The sequence below is a fragment of the Cetorhinus maximus genome, chromosome 23 (assembly GCF_964194155.1).
Source record: "Cetorhinus maximus chromosome 23, sCetMax3.hap1.1, whole genome shotgun sequence".
Taxonomy (NCBI): Eukaryota; Metazoa; Chordata; class Chondrichthyes; order Lamniformes; family Cetorhinidae; genus Cetorhinus; species Cetorhinus maximus.
In genome coordinates, this window is record NC_135901.1 from 993,415 (window position 1) to 1,015,115 (window position 21,701).

The following is a 21,701-nucleotide window of genomic DNA, read 5'->3' on the forward strand; positions in this document are numbered from 1 at the left end:
GAGTGTGGGAAGGGATTCACTTGTTCATCCAACTTGATGAGACACCAGCGAGTTCACACTGACAAGAGACCTTTTAAATGCCCGGACTGTGGGAAGTGCTATCAAACTTTAGATAAACTTATGTCCCAAACTTATGTCCCATCAACATATTCACACTGACGAGAGACCGTTCAGCTGCTCTCACTGCGGAAGTGGTTTCAGGCGATCATCTGAACTCACTGTACACCAGCGAATTCACACTGGGGAGAGACCATTCCTCTGCTCCGAGTGTGGGATGGGATTCACTCAATCAGCCAATCTGCTGTCACACCAGCGAGTTCACACTGACAAGAGACCTTTTAAATGCATAGACTGCAGGAAATGTTTTAAAAGTTCTGGAGAACTGATGCGCCATCAACGAGTCCACACTGATGAGAGACCTTTTAAATGCCCAGACTGTGGGAAGTGCTATAAAAGATCTGGGGATCTGATGTCCCATCAATGTATTCACACTGATGAGAGACCATTCAGATGCTCTCACTGTGAGATTGGGTTCAGGCAATCGGCTCAGCTCACTGAACACCAGCGAATTCACACTGGAGAGAGGCCATTCACCTGCTCCAAGTGTGGGAAGGGATTTACTCGGTCATCCCATCTGCAGACACACCAACGAGCTCACAGTGTGGAGAGACCATTCACTTGTTTCGTGGGTGGGAAGAGATTCACTTGGTCATCCACCCTGATGAGTCACCAGCGAGTTCACAAATAATTACAGTGATTTTATTTTGCTGTTAATCATGCCCAGGACTGAACCATGTTCATTGGGGTCTGTTTCTGCTGATATTAATGAACTCCAGCCCAGTTATAATGGTTAATATTTTGGATAAAAATCAAATAAATCAGCTTTGTTCTGAACGCACAGTGTGGTGAATCTTCTAATATCTCTAACAGAAGTTAGTTTCTTTTGAAGTGCTCTCCCTTTCCCCGTATCCTCCTCCTCACCTCAAACAACAAGTATGAGAAGCTCATGAAGGTTCTTTGTCACTAAAATTGAGACAATCCGATCAGCTGCCTCTGCTTCTTCCCTCCCTTCCACTAGCCCACCTGGCCAAACTGTATCTGAAGCACCTTCTTGTCCAAGCTCTGCACTTGCATCTTTCTCCAGTTTCTCTCCTATCTTCTATCTCCTTCAGCTCATCTTGTCTCTGAGACGTGCCTTCGGCTTCCTTGACACTATTCTCACTAAACTGCTGACCATCCAACTTCCACATTTTAGACAATATACTTAACGGTTCTCTCTCTTTTCGTACTGTCCCTCTCACCTTTAAATCCACTATTGTCTCTCATCATAAGAAAATCCTTCGACCCCACCATCCTCCTCCACTCTTTTCTCTAACTTTGTACTTGCCGGTAAACTGTTCAATCTCTAATTCTTTTCCAGTTTGGATCAAAGGTTCCTGACCTGAAGCATTCACTCTGTTTCCCTCTCTGTAGATGCTGTTTGACCTGCTCAGAGTTTCCAATATTTTTTGTTTTGAGGTCAAACAAATATACGAATTAGGGGCAGGACGAGGCCACTCGGCCCCTCGAGTCTGATCTAATTGAACTGATTTAATTGTAACCTTAACTCCACATTCCTGCCTATCCCTGATAACCTTTCACCTCCTTGCTTATCAAGAATCTACCGAGCTCTGCCTTAAAAATATTGAAAGACTGTGCCTCCACCGCCTTTTGAGGAAGACAATTCCAAAGACTCATGACCCTCTGAGTGAAAAATATTCTCTTCAATTCTGTCTTAAATGGGCCACCCCTTATTTTTAAACAGTGACCCCCTAGTTCTAGGTTGGATTTCCACCTAGGGTGTTACAGTATTTTGTTTTTGGGTCAGAGTGGATCAGTTTTCTCTGGAATGAGACAACAGTAACTGTCACCCTGTTCGACATGAAACTAAACTCACTGTTAATTCCTCATCAGTAACAATGTTAAACACAAAGTTTCCAGCCGGGATTGAACCGGGGACTTTCTCATATAAAGTAAACGTGAGAATCACTGCACTGGGGAAATGAGTGTGAATCCCCCCGGACAGAGGGGAACAGACCATCCATCTCTAGCTCTAATTCCCAAACAGAAAATGCTGCCAAGAATCAGCAAGTCAGGCTGAGTCTGTGGCCGCTCTCAGCGTTTGAAACCGTCACAATGCCCGGGTGATTGACGGCAGCTCAGGACCAATAGGAAGAGAGGGCGGGACTGGTCCTCCATCCAATCGGAGTGAATGGAGGGGCGGGGCCAGGCTGTGACTGAAGCATGCGCAGTGCGGGTAATGGCGATGGGGAGACGGGTCCACAATGGGTAAAGGTGGAGATAGCGGGGCGGAGGGAGCGATGGATCCGGCGCGTGGACCGAGAGGCTCCGGAAACATGTGTAAACCGCAAACCCCGGAAATAAACTGACCGGTCCCCCTCCCCAGTTTGCATCGAGCGGGGCTGCAGCTCCCAGATCAATGAAGAGCCGGTTTAAACCAGAAGACATAGAAGCAGAAATTAGGCCATTCGGCCCATCGAGTCTGCTCCGCCATTCAATCATGGCTGATAAGTTTCTCAACCCTATTCTCCCGCCTTCTCCCCGTAACCTTTGATCCCCTTACCAATCAAGAACCTATTTATCTCGGTCTTAAATACACTCAATGACCTGGCCACCACAGCCTTCTGTGGCAATGAATTCCATAGATTCACCACTCTCTGGTTAAAGACGTTTCTCCTCATCTCTGTTCTAAAAGGTCTTCCCTTTACTCTGAGGCTGTGCCCTCGGGTCCTAGTCTCTCCTACTAATGGAAACATCTTCCCCACGCCCACTCTATCCAGGCCTTTCAGTATTCTGTAAGTTTCAATCAGATCCCCCCTCATCCTTCTAAACTCCATCGAGTATAGACCCAGAGTCCTCAAACGTTCCTCATATGTTAAGCCTTTCATTCCTGGGTTCATTCTCGTGAACCTCCTCTAAACCCTCTCCAGGGACAGCACATCCTTCCTGAGATACGGGGCTCAAAATTGCTCACAATATTCTAAATGTGGTCTGACCAGAGCCTTAGAAAGCCTCAGCAGCACATCCCTGCTTTTATATTCAAGTCCTCTAAAAATAAATGCCAACATTGCATTTGCCTTCCTAACTACCGACTCAACCTGCAAGTTAACCTTAAGAGAATCCTGGACTAGGACTCCCAAGTCCATTTGCACTCCAGATTTCTGAATCCTCTCCCCATTTACAGAAGAGTCTATGTCTCTATTCTTCCTACCAAAGTGCATGACCTCACACTTCCCCACGTTGTATTCCATCTGCCACTTCTTTGCCCATTCTCCTAACCTGTCCAAATCATTCTGCCGCCTCCCCGCCTCCTCAATACTACGTGTCCCTCCACCTATCTTTGTATCATCTGCAAACTTAGCCAGGATGCCCTCAGTTCCTTCATCTAGATCATTAATGTATAAAGTGAAAAGTTGTGGTCCCAACACTGACCCCTGCGGAACTCCACTAGTCACCGGCCACCATCCTGAGAAGGACCCCCTTATCCCCACTCTCTGCCTCCTGCCAGACAGCCAATCTTCTATCCATGCTAGTACCTTGCCACTAACACCATGGGCTCTTATCTTACTAAGCAGCCTCCTGTGCGGCACCTTGTCAAAGGCCTTCTGGAAGTCCAAGTAGATAACATCCATTGGCTTTCCTTTGTCTAACAGACCCATATCAAATGCATTACCTGGTGCCTGGCATTCTTTTGCTTGCCAGTCAAGTTTGCAATTCGATGTTGTCTATTTCAGAGAGCCTCAAGTTAACCAAGGGCATCAATATCAAATACATTAATACTGAATGTTAAATAAGGTAAAGAATTGCTGAGAAAAGTTTGTTTAATTTCTTCTGCTGAGGAGAAGTGTGTTCATAATGATTGAGCAGAAAGCATTGCTGCCTAAGACATTCTGTAGTTTGAAATTCAAACAAACTGAGGCACCAGGCGGAAACCAAGAGTTGTCTTCCTGTAACAAGTGACATGACCTCTCAGTCTAACCATTGGAATCCTCCAAACATTCTGGCAGATCAACACTTTTTCCTAAACAAATATGTATTCTGTAAGATTGCCTTCCCAGAACAAATGCATTTTAAACCAAATGAAAGAAACAAACTATGCCAGCTTTTGATCTTGGCAGGGCTCTGTTGAACTGTAACATTGATTTCCCACTGTGATATAACACCCTTGATTAGCTCCACCCTTGTGGAGCAAATGTAATTAGATTCTGTAAATCAAGTCAGAAATAATGAGGTGTTTGATCAGAAAAATGAGCACTTTTGTCAATTCGATATGAAATCAATAGAAAAAGTAAATAATGTTCATATGCATAACTATGTAAGAAGCACTAGTCTAAATCTTCATGGCATTGGGTGAGGGAAACAGTGTTACTTAAGGTAAACTAGGCATGGAATATGCAGAATCTCCTTTTTCAAAAGGGAATTGTGCAATTAATTGATATTCAGAATAATAACAGGTTTACTAAAAGAGGGATGGAAACTGAGATTAATTCGTTTGCTCTTATAAAAAGCTGATCGGGACAAGATTATGGAAGGGCCCCTTATGCCATTGAATAGATACATGGTGCTTTGCCGTTTTATGATTACATTGTTATATGAGTCTGTCTGCAGCATTCCTGACAATACCAGCTGAATTCTATTTCTCCGAAACAGAGACCCAGAGTGCTGCTGCATGACAGAATGGCTTAACATTCCAGATAGGCCTTGGTCAGTCGGACAGCTCACCCTTCATTCTCCCCTGATTCCGTTTCCTAAAGAGTTTGTAAATATTCACAGAACTGGAGACTGGGTTTCCTGTTTTGGTTCCTCCTCCATTTTTCCACCTGCCAATGAACAACATTTTCCAAAATCTCGTCACAATGTTCCGCCTTGCACCATGTTCAGGGGTGAACACATTCAGTTTTGTAGAGACTATAAAGGCCGGGATCGTTTTCTTTAGAGCAAAGCAGGTTAAACTGAGTTTTCATGGTGTTGTTTAAAATTACTGTGCTAAGGAAGGGATCGGCGGCGGGCGGTTTGATAGAGCAGTTAGGGAGAAACTGTTTCCACTCTCAAGGGTCAGTCACCAGAGCACTGGCGTTTTTGATATTTAAATAAAGACAGGCTTGCATTTATATAGCACCTTTCCCGACCAGCGGACGTCTCAAATCGCTTTCCAGTCAATGAAGGACATTGTGAAGTGTCGTCATTGTGATGTAGGAAACCCGGTAGCCAATCACCGCTCAGCAAACTCCCACAAACAATAATGTCATAATGAGCGGAGAATGTGTCTTTGTGACGTTGATTGAGGGATAAATTTGACCAGGAAGCGGGGAGAACTCCCCTGCTCTTCTTTCAAATAGGCTCATGGCATCTTTTACATTCTGGCGCCTAAATCCCGTTCATGTCTCTTCTTTCCAGGCTGAATAAGAAAGGAGGGATTTCACCATGCCTGCACTGAGCCTCGGTTTCCTCGGACATTTTATCGCACCCTGGCAGTTTTTCCTCTTCCTCTGCTGAAGACCGATACAAAGTGATGATGTAGCGTGTCTGCTATTTCTTCTGTTTCAATTACAATATCGCTTTCGTCTGTCTTTTGGAGCACACATTACTACTGTTCTTCATCTTTGAGACGATGAGTAAGTATGTTAACCTACAGCAATAAACAGATTCATTTATTTTGCTAACTGAACGAACTGTTAATATGTCTGTCGAGTGACAGTAGAAAGTGTTTTACAACCTTTACTACATCGGGTGCGATAAAATGTCACTTTTGTTTTATTTGTGGGATGTTCTTTAGTATTTCGAGAAGACCAATTGTCACGTGACCGTATTACGCAAGTGCACTCAAACGTGCGGATTTCGGTAACATTTTCCCGGGTTTCGAACCGGGAGACTATTTGCGTGTTAGGGCCACGACGCTAGAGAAACCCTGCACTGCCGAATCCTCAATGGTCTTAGCTGAAACGGTAACCTGTGCGGCCATGCAGCAGCACTTTGGGTTTTTGTTTTGAAGAAATGGAATTCAGCTGCTATCATTAGGAATGCTGGAGACAGACTGATTTAATAATGTTGCCATAAAATGGTACAGCACATGAGGAGACAATTCGGCCCATCGTGTCTATGGCAGCTTTTTGCAAAGAGCATTCCAATCAGTCCCAATGACCCAAAAATACAGACTCGAAACGTTAACTCTGTTTCTTTCTCCACAGCTGCTGACAGATCGGCTGAGTTTTTCCAGCATTTTCTGTTTTTGTTTCAGATTTGCAGCATCCGCAGTATTTTGATTTATTTTGATCCTGGAGTCTCTTTACTCCGGGATCTACAAAACCCGTCACTTCTCTTCTTTCATTCTCACGCTTCCATTTCTAGTTTGAGTTGGTTTCCCTTTCGGGCTCTTAAACAAATCCATTTGGACGGACAAGTGGCAGCTGAAATTTAACGTAAGGAAGTGTGAAGTGATTCATTTTGGTCGGAGAGGAGAGGCAACAGGAAATAAAGCGTACAGATTTATGTTGCACAGCGAGTGGTTAGGATCCGGAATGTATCAATGCGGCTCAGTTCCACACGCAGGTGAACGAATTTTTACCATCGCATTCACTTCACGCTTTACAACTACATTCACTTTAGTTTTGTAGCTTCATATTAAAATGGTTCAGAGAGAAAAAGCAGATTGGAAAGATTCCTTTTGTATCTTTTTGAACTGGAAATGTCTGAGATGGAGAATACGAGTTAAAAAATGTGACGTGAAAGTGAAGAATTTGATGTCTATCAGTTGCTTTTAGTGATGAATATCTGCCGTGCGCTGCCTTGTCAGTTTCACAGGAGCCGCAGTGATTAGATTGGTGGGTTTTGGAAATGGAATTTTGTAATTCACAGCTTAGGGACTATTTCACCACGCTGTCGATTTCATGTTCCAGCCAAGGCTACGTTGATTTTCATTGGCTGAAGAAATAATTTGTGTCCTATCTCAACATGACATTTTGTCGGAGAAACTTCGCCCACGTGAAAATGGTCCAGAATGAAGAAAATGGCAAAAGCCGCGTGGATATCCCGAGATGCAAGCGCAGCAAGCAGCTTCCTTGGTAGTCCAGTGGTTAGGATTCGGCGATCTCACCGCTGCGGCCTGGGTTTGCATCCCGGCCAGAAGCTAGCCGCTTAATTCTCTTGTTAAAACGACTTTATTAAGTTACTGATTGAAAACAGAAAATGTGTTACAGCTTGCCCGAGTCAGTGGAGTTGGAACTGAAGCTCCGTATCAGAAATGAAAATGTCACATGTGCAACAGGTCGAGAACAAATGTAGATATCGGGCTGGAAAGTAAAAGAATAAAAGAGAAAGGCTGAGATCGGTTGCAAAGCACTGGCTACAACGATATTGGTACAAGGCAGAATATGGGTGAGAATGGGGCTGCTTTTACTGGAGCACTGTGTATAGTTCTGAGAATGGCACCTGATAAGGGTCAGCATTGATTTTGGAAACACGGCAGCGCGGATCCACCAGGATGTGAGTTCTGGAATGTGAGTGGACATTCTACCCGCTGTAAACTTGAGGTCATTCAAAACTCTGCTGCCCGTGTCTAAACTCGCAGCAAGTCCCATTCCCCTATCACCCCTGTGCTTTCTGACCTACATTGGCTCCTGGACAAGTGCTATCTTTAGTTTAAAATTCTCCTGTTTGTTTTCAAATCCCTCCATGTCCTTGACCCTCTCTTTCTCTTTAGTCTCCCAGAACCCCAAAACCTTCTGAGATGTCCACACACCTTGAGATGTGGCAGATGAACGGAAATAGGAAAACGCTGGAGAGTTTATTTTCTACAATTGACCAATAGTTTTATTTGGTTGAAATCGGGAATAATGAGGAAACGTAGTCGGCAGGATTCGAACCTATGTAGGAAGACCCTAATGGATTTCGAATCCATCGCCTTAACCACTCGGCCACGACTACGAGTGTGCTTAGATCATTCATATAAAATAATAGGTGGCTACAGCAGAGCAGGAAGACATTCGCCAGGTCATATTCGTGCCAGATCTTTGGAAGATCCAATCAGCTGGTTCCACACAGGCTCCTTTTCCCCCACAGAAATTCATATTTGTATTGTCTCTCCTTGTTCTTCCCATCAAAATAAAACACCGCACACTCCACTTCAACTGAAGCTTCCCCGTCTAAAGATTTCGTAACACGGCGCGAATACCAGCTCATTGAAACAGTGGGATTCGTGCCCACCCCCAACAAAAGGGTGGTTTTTAAACACAGCATTTAAGACCGCTCGGCCACAATAACATAATGGACGCCTTTTACCTTACCTGGTATTTCCATTGAAATATAGATAGTAAGGAAAAGAGCAGGAAGCAGCTTTCAGGTGCCTCGAACCTGCTCCGCCACTTATTTAGATCATGGCGGATTGCCAACCTCAACACTAATTTCTACCCCATCGATCTATCCCTTTATTTCCTTAGAATCAAAAAATCAATCCATCTTAACCTTCAATGTACTCGCCGACTGAGGATCTGCAGATGTCTGGGCTACAGTACTCCAAAGATTCACAACCCTTTGAGTGAAGAAATGTCTCCTCAACTCAGTCCTAAATGGCTGACACATTATCCGCAGAATGTGAGCCCAGTTCTAGGCGCTCCAGCCGGGGGGAAAACAGCCTCTCACCATGAACACTCACAAACTGTCTCAGAATTTCACACTTTGCAAAGAGGTAAAGGAGACCGAGACAGAGACAGGGAGACTGTGGGGGCGAAAACAGATATACGGAGACAAAGAGAGACAGATAGAAACAGAGTTGGCTCGACACTGAAAGGAACAGATACACGTCACCATTGATAACTTAGATTGAAAGACGGAAAAGAAGAAGAGAATAAAAGACTTACATTTAAACAGAGCCTTTCACGAACTCAGGGCAACAGAAAGTGCTGTACAGCCGATGGAATGCTTTTGAAGTGTAGTCAGTGTTGTAATTTAATGACACAGAGAGACAGTTCGACAAAAATGCTGATCGAGCAAATGACAAAATGTGATCTTAAGAACTACACCTCAATGTAAACATTTCATTCTATGTTTCTAAACTTTTCATTATTTGTTTGATCAGATTCAGCAGGTAGAATCCTTGACAAAACAGGGACAAAGCATTCCATTTCTATAAGGCCCGCGTTCAGCCTTCCCTTTTCTAGAGTAAAGAGCTTCAGACTGTTCAGCCTTTCCAGGTGATTATAACATTTGGAATTGAACTTTAATTTTCCTATTCCTTCAGAGATATGGCCGCAGTAGAAACAGTTCCTAAGGTCTGAGGGATTTCAGTTTGGACTATTTATATTTACAAATTCATTCTCTCGGTGTGTCCATTGCCTTAACTCCTCCACCACAAGGACTCGGTTTCTGTCTGATTTAATGTTGCTCAGTGTAAATGTCAATCATCCCCCACTTTGTAACATACGGGCACTTAGGCGCTGAGCAGTCTCCATTCAAAAACAAATAGAGCCGGAATTCCCCTCTTGCATGTTTTAAAGCTGCTCTTTTTTGTTTGTCCGATTTTAATATGAAGCTACTCAACTAATATAAATAAAGTTTTGATTGGTAAAAGTGGGGAACTGAAGCGCATTGACACACACACAGGAACACATACATACATATAAGACCGAGAGTGACAGAGACCACAAAGATATCACAAATTGGTTAAGTTTTGTTTTCACAAATCCGACAGCAAATTCCGTAAGTGCTTGTAGATGAACGGCAATAGGAAAAAACCAAAGTGTTTGGCTGTGTTTTTTATTCCATTGAACAGATAATTAGTTCTGTATCTGCAGGCGCCTGGTTAAAATCAGGAATGAGAAGTATGGTCGGCAGGATGGTACCCTGGGTGGGGACAATCCATCACCTTAACCACTCCGCTTTCGCCTACAGACCCTATGCGCTCACCAGTCGGGGTCATATAAAATCACAGAATGATTACAGAAGAGAAGGAGGTCATTCGGCCCGTCATGTTGGCTCTTTGGAGGAGCAACTCAACTAGTCTCACAATGCCGGCCTTTTCCCAGCCGCCCTGTAATTTATATTCACATTCACATTTTCTCTCCTCGGAATTCCGACCCATCGGAAACACCGCTCACTTTCCTGCTATTAATTTTAGCAGGAAAGCGATTTGCACAAAGTCCCCAGAATTATCGTCTGGTAGTGGTGGGATTCGAAACCACGTCTCGTTAGAGACTGGAACTTAAGTCCAGCGCCTTAGACCGCTCGGCCACACTACCACGGTGCTTACAGCCAATCATCGTCATGACTGGTATCGGCACTGAATGAGAACATAAGAAATCAGACCAGGAGTCTGCCAAAAGGCCCCTGGAGCTTGCTCAGCTACTTCATAAGATCACGGAGGATCCTGGGCCTCAACACCAATTTCCCAGCCGATCCCTTTAGCCCTTGATTCCTCTGCTGTACCTCGTCTTTGTGGCATAAGTGGTGAGTGTGTTCCGATATTAACTGAAAACTTGGTGGTTTGACATCATCCGGCAACGACAAAAGTCTCTTCCTCACCCTCTTCCCTTCCTACTTCCATTGTCGTCACAATTCCGGATTGTGCGCTTTGATCTGATGAAAATATTCCCCAAACTTTGTCAGCCATCTGTTGTCCAGTATGTTCTCACACAAACAGACGTTTAAATATTAATGTCAAACACAATGAGAATAAAAATTGTTCAACTGCGTGCACACATCCAATTCATGAGAAAATATAGGATTCAAAGCTGCGAATAGAAATTAATTCTCTGAATATATTAAGAGAACTGGAGCACACCATTGCACCGTGTGAAGTTCCATTTAATTTGTGGAAGTGACACAACTGGTATCAAGATAACCGGTATTAAAATAATCTTAGAATCAATATAAAGAAACGGTACAAAAAGGGAAACAGTTACAATAATAATGCAATCAATACAATAAAAACATATTAATCTGCCATAATGACAATCCAGAGATATTCGCGAATATTTTCATTTAGAGTCGATATTTCACAGACAGAATTCCACCTGGAGTCGCTCAAGGGCTCCACCTTTGACCAAACTTACAGAGCAGACAGTTCAGCGGTGTCACAGGTCAGAGCTGTGTCGGGAAACTAACAGATCTTTTCATTATGTTATTGTGGTCTATTGTAAAGTAGGTTTATGGTGGTGAGTGTATGGTTCTGTCTGTGTGATTTAATTGAATTAGGGCCAGATAGACTGCAAGCTTCAAATTATATAAATAAAATTAGGGGCAAAGGGTATTTTAAATGCTATTGAGTGAACATGGATGAGGTCTTAGCACGTATAGTGTGAAGGAAATTCGCATTTTTAGATAAGTGAAGCAAGGTAAGAAAGGCCAAGTAGTGTATTTATTTTCCCAAAGGTACTGAGCATGTTAGCAACATGAAAATTTTTTGTATCCATGGGAAAAGTAAATTTCCACATTTACGGATTAAAGAGAGAGAAACATATATGAAGAGGAATGGAAGGCGATGTTGGGGGGCCATGTAAGATCTAATAGGACTGTGCAAAACAACCTTGGGGAAGCCTCCAGCCACTTTAGCAGACGCCTGCTGTGTCCAGTAACCAAAGGTGGAGGATAGCCTTTGGAATTCCACTGTCGAGTAGGCGCTGTGGTAAATATGCTTGCTTGCTATTTAAATTTTAAAGCTATTTTGGACTGCTGCCCTAAAGAGGGTGAATAGTTGGGAGTGAGGTTAATTAGGGGTTTTGGGATTTGTTATAGTATTAAGTAACTGTAATCTTATGCATGTGTTTGAAATCATTCCTTTTGTCAATAAATGTTTTAACTTTGTTTTAAAATCTCTAAAGGTGTTAGTGGACTCATTACTTCTGAATTCAGTGCACAAATCTTCTCGTAATTAATACAAATTGTAAAACCGTTGTGATAGCGTGGCCACGTTTCCTTGGTGGATTTGGTCCGCCTGGCCTACATCATCGGCTAGGACAGCTCAGCTGGGGATTGAAGGAAACTTTACTGTGTCATGACACTGCATCGCACATGATGCTACATTTATAACCATAAACTGACGCTGTTATGGAACAGAAGATTAAATAGTGGACTCTCGGAATCATTGCATTTCATGGTCCAATGAGCGATCAGGTTGGCTGATTGTTCTGAAAAGAACTGACGTCATTTTTCTTATCAATTAACCGCAGATATGAGCAAGGTGCGACGAAACACAAACATGGCTGACGCCAATTGGCCCGGCAGTGGATGACGCCACAATGCTTTCCGCACGCCATTGGACGGTGATTGGTTATTACCCGCATTGATTCAGGTGCGGGAGATCATGGGCTATCTCCAGTCTCTGCTGAGCAGTGAAGTTTGAGCCGCCTGTGATCCTGACTCAGCACTGTGACCCCTTGGCACCTTAATGGTGCCGTGCGCCCACTGAGAATGTCCGAGACTGGGGAAAGGACCGAGAAACTGGGAAGTGCAGCGGTGGAGGTTAATTATAAATGCAGCATAGAGTGGAGAGATGTCCTGAACAGTCGAGTGGGAGAGAGTGGGAGAGAGAAACAGATTAAACACTAACACTACCCTTTCTTAAATATCATTCCGAGCCCTTCAGGTGAGCCAGCAATTTTTCCCTCCCTTAATCTTACAATGTTCATCAACAAGCGCCTGAACTCCAGGATTTTAAAGGAAAAACGGCTCTGCATCAGAAGGAAAATGTTGGAAGATATGGGGGCTGACCAGAAATCTCTGTTGATATTCCCGTCAGGGGTGGGGGTGGGGGGTGGGGGGTGGGGGTGGGGGGTGGGGGGTGGGGGGTGGGGGGGGGTGGTGGTGGGTGCTAATGAACGGGTCTCTGAGGAGATGCAGCGAAATCCCGGGGTGATGTTCAGTGATCAGGAGGATGGCATCAGAGGGAATGGAGCAGGGAAAGAGGGTACCTGGGGTGATGTTCAGTGAGAGTTCAGGGAGATGGTATCAGAGGAAATTGAGCAGGGAGCGAGGATCCCTGGGGTGATGTTCAGTGAGTTCAGGAGGATGGTATCAGGGGGAATGGAGCAGGGAGAGAGAATCCCTGAGGTGATGTTCAGTGAGTTCAGGAGGATGGTATCAGAGGGAATGGAGCAGGGAGAGAGGAATCCTGGGGTGCTGGTCAGTGAGTTCAGGAGGATGATATCAGAGTGAATGGAGCAGGGAGAGAGGATCCCTGGGGTGATGGTCAGTGAGCTCAGGGGGATGGTATTAGAGGGAGTGCAGCAGGGAGAGAGGATCCATGGGGTGATGGTCAGTGAGTTCAGGAAGATGGTATCAGAGGGAATGGAGCAGGGAGAGAGGATCCCTGGGGTGATGGTCAGTGAGTTCAGGAGGATGGTCACAGAGGGAATGGAGCAATGAGAGAGGATCCCTGGGGTGATGGTCTGTGAGTTCAGTTGTTTGTTGCATCAGGCAGGCCGCAGGGTGTTCCTATTAAACCCCAAACTGTGGTAATAACTTCAGGATTACTGCTTGAAAATGTGTCTGTGTCAGATCGGCTCCAGCCTCTCGGAATCATCCCTGGGTTTGTACTAAATGCTCTCTGTGCGGTATGTGTGTATTTCTTGTTATTCATTTATACGATGTGGAAGTGGCTGCCTGGGTCAGCATATATTGCCCATCCCTAATTGTCTTGAGAAGATGGACTGTGACGTCTCTGCCTTGTGAGTGTTTAATTGGACAAGGTACAGAGAGTCCAGGCGAATGCTCTGGGGGCTTGGGTTCAAATCCCAACATAGCAGCTGCTGGCATGTGAATTCAATTAATAAATACCATCCATGATTGTCTCAGTTACAAACTCGGAAACAAACTGAAGGTATTTCATTTTTAGAGTCACCAAGAGGACACATTTTAAATTCGGAATACAGAGATTTCAATAAAGAGCTGATGAAAATCTACAGTGTCCAAAATTAACCACAGTGTGGTTTTCTAATGTGTAACTGAAGTAGCGGCTAGCATTCTGTGACGGCATCACTTCCGCTGGGCTCCCAGTTGTCATCGACATTTCTCCACATTGAAAACTGGACTCAGTAATGGTGGCCATGGCAATAATCACCAATTGTCGTAAAAACCCAACTGCTTCACTACTGTCCTTTAGTGAAGGAAATCTGCCACCTTCACCCAGCCTGGCCGACATGTGATTCCAGGTCCACAGCAATGTGACTTCACTGCCCTCTGAAATGGCCTCGGAAGCCGGGCTGTTCAGGGCGGTGGGCAGTGACACCCACATTTCATTAAAGGATAAAGAGAAAAAAACTTTTATTCTCTATCTAACCCCTACTGCACAGACCCTGGGAGTGCTTGATGGGACAGTGTAAAGGAAGCTTTCTTTCTCCACGTACTGCCCTGCATCGGCCTCTGATGAAGCAGAGTCCTGCTGTTTACAATTAGCTGACAGACCAGAATATGACTGAGGCTCCCCTCGCTCTTAGGGAAAGATGTACTAACACGAATGAGTCGCTGGGTGGCGGAGTGACTCTTTCACGGACGGGTCTTCAATTCAAACACACCCCCACATCCCAGACAGGACTGGTGAAAAATACCTGTCTGGAAATGGGGGCGGTGGTGGTGGTGGTGGTGGTGGGGTGGGGTGGGGGAGAGGGGGAAACCGTGTAATAGGGAAGGTGGAGTGGTGTCAATGGGCCTTGGAGAAAGGATTTCGTCAGAACCATAGTTCGTTTCACAGTAATGATTTATTAACAATTTCAGAGAACGTTTTACAGAACAGTTTATTTTAAAGTTAACTGAAGTGAATATGAGCGTCACATTCAGAACAGAACACATTCCCTCTGAGCTGCCAACTGTATGTATAATAGTAACAGACACCAGAAAGAGAAAACAGGAGCTCAACATTAAGGGAAGGGGATAATTGTGAATGAGGAATGAGAAAAGTTATTTATTTACACGGGGAATTCAAACTACAGGGCAATTATAAGCTACAATTAGAATACAGCCATAGTTATCTCGAAAATTTCAAACAGGAAGCCAGAAATACCATCCATGATTGTCTCAGTTACAAACTCGGAAACATACTGAAGGTATTTCATTTTTAGAGTCACCAAGAGGACACATTTTAAATTCGGAATACAGAGATTTCAATAAAGAGCTGATGAAAATCTACAGTGCCCAAAATTCAACCGATCACTTGGTCTGTAAAATAGGATAAAATAATGAAACAGATGTTTAAGATCATGTAGAAGACAGGAGGGAAGCCAGCAGATCTGCACTGCGCCTCGGTTTCCACACCTCGCCGGGTCGTTTTTCCTGATACTCTATTCTGAAGACCGATTATTTAAAGGAGTGATAATGTCATTTCCTCTGGTTCAATTACAGCATCGCTTGCGCCTGTCCTTATGAGCGCACTTTAGTATGAAACACTCCTTTCAAGTGAAGCAGCATTTCACTTGCACTTCCCTCAATTTAGTCTACTGCATTCGCTGCTCCCAATGCGGTTTCCTCTACATTGGAGAGACCTAACGCAGACTGGGTGGCCGCTTTGCAGAACACCTTTGGTCGGTCCGCAATCATGACCCAGAGCTCCCTGTCGCTTGCCATTTTGACATACCACCCTGCTCTCATGCCCACATGTCCGTCCTTGGCCTGCTGCAATGTTCCAGTGAAGCTCAACGCAAACTGGAGGAACAGCACCTCATCTTCCGACTAGGCATTTTACAGCCTTCCGGACTGAATATTGAGTTCAACAATTTTAGATCATGAACTCGCTCCTCCATCCCACCCCCTTTCCGATACGCCTTTTATCAATAATTTATATAGATTTTTCTTTTCCCACCTATTTCCATTATTTTTAAATGTATTTCCATCCATTGTTTTATCTCTACCTTTTAGTCTTTTTCGATCCCCCCCACCACCCCCACCCCCACTAGGGCTATATGTACCTTGCTCGTCCTGCTTTCTATCCTTAATGTCCCCATCATCACATTTCTTTCCTAATATCACCACCATCAACACCTGTTTGTCCTTTTGTCTATGACATCTTTTGGCTATCTCCACCTATCACTGGCCCTCTATCCAGCTCTGCCTGTCCCACCCCCCCTTCAACCAGCTTATATTTCACCTCTTTTCTATTTTTCCTTAGTTCTGTTGAAGAGTCATAGGGAATCGAAACGTTAACTGTTTCCCTCTCCGCAGATGCTGCCAGACCTGCTGAGTTTTTCCAGGTATTTTTGTTTTTGTTCGAGATTTCCAGAATCCGCAGTATTTTGCTTTTATCTTAGTATGAGACATCTTTGAGACGGTGAGTAACAATGTAAATCTGCATCGAAACCCACTAAATTCTGTTGCTGCTTGGACGAACTGCTAAAATGCATGCCGAGTCAAAAAACGAACACCTATTTCTACTCAGTGTGTCATGAAATTTCAGCGTTTCTGATTTTACTGCATTCATTTTAAGGCCAGGGTAAGAGCAAGAGAACCATGCCTGGAGCATGCGAGATTCAGGTAACATTAATCAACAAACCTGAATTGCGCAAATTTCCCTCTCACAAAATTAGCGAGCTTGGATAATGTTTCTGCCTGATTTCGAACGGGGGCCCGTTCACATGTGAGGCGAACGTGATAACCACTACACTACAGAAACATGGCATGACTTTGGCGGCAGTGAGCCTATGTGGAATGGTAAACTGTGCTGTCACGCAGCAGCTTTCTGGCTCTTTGGGAGAAATGGAATTCAGCTGCTAGAATTTGGAATGCTGCAGACAGACTCATATAACAAGGTCATCATAAAATGGCAAAACACCACGTATCCATACCATGGCCCTTCCAACATCCTGTCTCTGTCAGCTTTTTTAAAGAGCAAACCAATTAATCACAGTTTCCTTCTCTCTTTTAGGAAACCTGTTATTTTTCTGAATATCAATTAATTGCACAATTCCCTTTAGAAAAAGGAGTTTCTACAGATTCCATGCCTAGTTTGCCTTAAATAATACTGTTTCCCTCACTCAATGCCATGAAGATTTAGACCTGGGTCCCCTACATAGCTATGCATATGAACATTATTTACCTTTTCTCTTGATTTCATGTCGAATTGACGAAAGTGCTCATTTTTCTGATCAAACATCTCATTATTTCTAAGGTATTTACACAATCTAATTACATTTGCTCCACAACTCGTTAATCGAGGGTGTTATATCACAGAAGAAAATGATTGTTACAGTTAAACAGAGCCCTGCCAGGATCACATGCTGAAATAGTTCGTTTCGTTCATTTGGTTTGCAATAATTTTGTCCTGGGAATGAAACCTTACAGAATACATATTTGCTTAGGGAACAGGGCATGGTTGATCTACCAGAATGCTTGGAGGATTCCAATGGTTAGGCTGAGAGGTCACGACTCTTGTTCAAGGCAGACAACTGTTGGTTTCCACCTGATGCCTCAATTTGTTTGAATTTCAGAACGCAAAAGGTTCGACCCAGCAAATGTCTCAGGCAGCAATGCTTTCTGCTCAATCGTTAGGAACACCCTTCTCCTCCTCAGAAGACGAACTTCAACACACTTGACTCAGCATTTTTTTCCGTTATTCAACATTCAGTTTTAATATTTTTGTTTTGATATTGATTCCCTCGCTTGACTTGAGACTCTCTGAAATATACAACAACATCGAATTGCAAACGTGACTGGCAAACAAATGAATGCCAGACATCAGGTAATGCATTTGATATGGGTCTGATTTGAGATTCAGCACAACAGTCAGCATTTCAACAAAATCAAAGAATTTTACAGGGAACAGCTTTGAGAATGATGCGTTAATTATAATTGGTCCCGCTTTGCCTGTCTTTAGGAGCACACGTTGCTTTGAGACATCTTTGACACGGTGAGTCACTGTGTTTATCTGCATCGAAAGACCCATTCATTGGCAGTAAGCCTGTCTGCAATGTTAAATTGCGCTGTAACGCAGCAGCACCCTGGGTCTCCGCTGCAGAGAAATGGAATTCATCTGCTCTTATCAGGGATGATGCAGCGAGACTGATATAACAATGTAATAATAAAATGGCAGAGCACCATGTATCCATACAATGGCATAAGAGGCCCTACCATCATCCGACCTATTTCCCCGTTTTAAACGAGCAAACTAATTAATCACAATTTGCTTCTCTCTTTTAATAAACCTGTTTCTTTTCCCCCTTTCATTAAATTGCTGAATTCCCTTTTGAAAAAGTCTACAGAATCCATACCTGGTTTGCCTTAATTCACAAGTTTGCCCTGACCCAAGGACATGACGATTTGGGCTTGGTTTCCTAATGTACTTTACCATATGAGCATGGCATAATTATGCAATGGATCTCATATCGAATTTACGAACGTGTTATTTTTTCTGATCATTATATCCGAGTTGTTTTATACAATCTTATTACTTTTGCTCCACAACTCTTCAATCGAGGGTATTATATGACAGAGGAAAATGTTTGTTAGAGTTTAACAGCCTGGATTCCAATGGTTTGGCTGAGAGGTTATGACTCTTGTTACAGGAAGACAACTGTTGGTTTCCACCTGGTGAAACAGTTTTGAGAATGATTTGTTCATTCTATTTCATCCCTCTTTGTTCCAGCTGAGAAGCTTTCTGGCACATAAATCGCGTCCATGTGGAAGACAGGAGGGAAACCAGCAGATCTGCACTGCGCCTCAGTTTCCACATCTTCCTGGGTTGTTTTTCCTGATACTCTATGCTGAAGACCAATTAGTTAAATGAGTGATTCTGTACCAGCTCTGTCATTTCCTCTGGTTCAATTACGGCATCGCTTGCGCCTGTCTCTATGAGCACCCTTTACTATGAGACATCTTAGAGGTGGTGGGTAACGATGTAAATCTGCATTAAAAACCCACTGAATTCTGTCGCTGCTCGGACAAACCGCTAAAATGTGTGCCGAGTCAATAAAAAAACATCTATTTCTACTCAAGAATAAAAATAGCTGGAAAAACTCAGCAGGCCTGACAGCATCTGCGGAGAGGAATTCAGTTAACGTTTCGAGTTCGTATGACTCTTCATCAGAGCTATTTTGACTGAGGTTGTCATGAAATTTCAGCGCTTCTGATTTTGCTGTATTAATTTTAAGGCCCAGGTAAGAGCAAAAGCACCATACCTGTAGCATGAGACATTCAGGTAACATTCAACACCAACCCTGACATACGCAAATTTTCTCCTCAAAATTCTCTCAAAATTAGCAAGCTTGGATAATGTTTCCACGCGATTTCGAACCGGGGACTTTTCGAATGTGTGGCGAACGTGACAACCACTAGACTTCAGAAACTGCCGTGCTTTTAATGAGCCTGGCGGGAATGTTAAACTGCACTCTAACACAGCAGCAGTCTGGGTGTTTGTTTCAGAGAAATGGAATTCAGCTGCTATTATCAGGAATGCTGCAGCGAGACTGATATAACAATGTATTCATAATATGGCCTATCACCATGTATCCATATAATGGCATAAGAGGCCCTTCCACCATCCGACCTCTGTCCCCTTTTTGAACGAGCAAACTAATTAATCACAATTTGCTTCTCTCTCTTAAAAATACAGTTTTTTTCTCCCTTTCATTAAATTGCTCAATTCCCTTTTGAAAAAGCAATTTCTGCAGAATCCATGCCTAGTTTGCCTTAATTCACAAGGTTCACATGACGATTTGGACTTGGGTTCCTAATGTACTTTACCATATGAATATGATGTAATTGTGCACTTGATCTCATATCGAATTTACGAAAGTGTTTTTTTTTCTGATCAAACATCTCATTATATCCGAGTTGGTTTATACAATCTTATTACTTTTGCTCCACAACCCTTCAATCTAGGGTGAAATATTATAGAGGAAAATGTTTGTTAAGGAGATCAACAGAGCCCTGCCAAGGTCACGTGCTTCAGTTGTTCGTTTACTTCATTGAGTTTGATATAATTTTGTTCCTGCACCGGAATCTTACAGAGGATAAATATTTGTTTAGGAAACAGGGCAGTGCTGAGCTACCAGAATGTTTGGAGGTTTCCAATGGTTAGACTGAGACGTCATGACTCTTGTTACAGGAAGGGAACTGTTGGTTTCCACCTGGTGCCTTAATTTGTTTGAATTTCAAAATGCAGAAGGCTCGGTCCAGCAAATGTCTCAGGCAGCAATCCTTTCTGCTCAATTATTAGGAACGCCCTTCTCCTCCTCAGAAGACGAAATTCAACAAACTTTTTTCAGCAATTTTTTACCTCATTCAACATTCAGTATTAATATATTTCTATTTGATATTAATGCCCTCGGTTGACTTGAGACTCTCTGAAATATACAACATCGAATTGCAAACGTGACTGGCAAACAAAAGAATGCCAGACACCAGGTAATGCACTTGATATGGGTCTGATTTGAAATTTAGCACAACAGTCAGCATTTCAACAAAATCAAAGAATTTTACAAGGAGCAGCTTTGAGAATGATGCGTTAATTATAATTGATCCCTCTTTGCCTGTCTTTGGGAGCACACATTGCTTTGAGACATCTTTGACACGGTGAGTCACTGTGTTTATCTGCATCGAAAGACCCATTCATTTCTGTTGTTAACTGAACGAACTGCTCACATGTGGGACGATGGAAATACGAACTTGTATTTCCACTCAAGTGTGTCATGAAATCTCAGCACGTCTGATTTTGCTGCATTCATTTTATGACCTCGGTGAGAACAAATGCAAGATGCCTGCAAATGGGAGACTCAAGTAAGCGTCAATGGTGCAAATCACCCTCACTATTGAATGAGTAAGTTTTAATAAAGTTTTTAATGCATTAAAGCTGTTGTATAAATGCAAGCTATTGTTGTCTACTTTGAGGAGCGATTTCATTACCAGTCTCAGTTGAAAAACCAGGGGCGCTGTGGCACCAGGGAGAGGATTTGTACTGGCTGAGAGTGAAAAGGGATTCACTCAGTCATCCCATTTACTGACACAGCAGCACAGTCACTCTAGAGAGAGACCATCCAGGTAATTCACGATTACGGGAGCGTTTACTCAGTTTTCCCGCCAACTTTGAAAGTTCAAAGCATTTGATGCATGTTCAGCACTTTCACACAGTAGTGAGGCTGTTTAAATGTTGTGTGCGTGGGCGGTGATTCACCTGTTCTTCCCACCCGCTGTGATGCTAATGAGTTCACATGCGACTGTAGTGGTTGGAATTCTGTTTTTGCTGCTGTTTTGGGGATTCTCGATTCGCCATTAATTCCAATTCTCTTTTTTTCTGGTGGGTAATGGAGGGTCCATGCAGTTGGCTTTCGGTATAATTTGTTTCTTAACTTTAGTATTGGACCCTCCGACCCAGCTTCCACTCCGCAACAGGAAAGCAAATCAGGATATCCTAATTTGGACTTTCAATGGGGGAAGGGGTTACCCAGCATTCCCCGCGGTAGAGAATGTCCCCTATACACACAACAGGAGTAAGCGCGCATGCGTAGTGTCGAACAGTGTTTGAGCATGCGCGGAGTGAGCACTGGCGAAGGAGAGAAGCTTCTTTCTCTGATCCGCAATCGGTGAGGGAGGGATGAAGGGTCTGAGGGAGCGAACGATCCGGTGGGTGGACGGGAGATCTTCGTAAACATGTTGTGTAAGCTGCAGGTTCCCGAATGAGAAGCTACTGGAGCAGAGCAGAGCGACAGCTGAGGGGCTCCTGCTGCTGC

The 21,701-nt window shown here is 43.6% G+C and overlaps 2 non-coding genes across 2 annotated transcripts; both read right to left on the reverse strand.

The window, feature by feature from the left end:
- Positions 1-7,901: 7,901 nt before the first annotated feature.
- Positions 7,902-7,983, reverse strand: trnas-cga (transfer RNA serine (anticodon CGA)). The gene has a single exon. It is a non-coding gene; the product is annotated as a tRNA-Ser (tRNA).
- Positions 7,984-10,210: 2,227 nt separating this feature from the next.
- Positions 10,211-10,292, reverse strand: trnal-uaa (transfer RNA leucine (anticodon UAA)). The gene has a single exon. It is a non-coding gene; the product is annotated as a tRNA-Leu (tRNA).
- Positions 10,293-21,701: the final 11,409 nt, after the last annotated feature.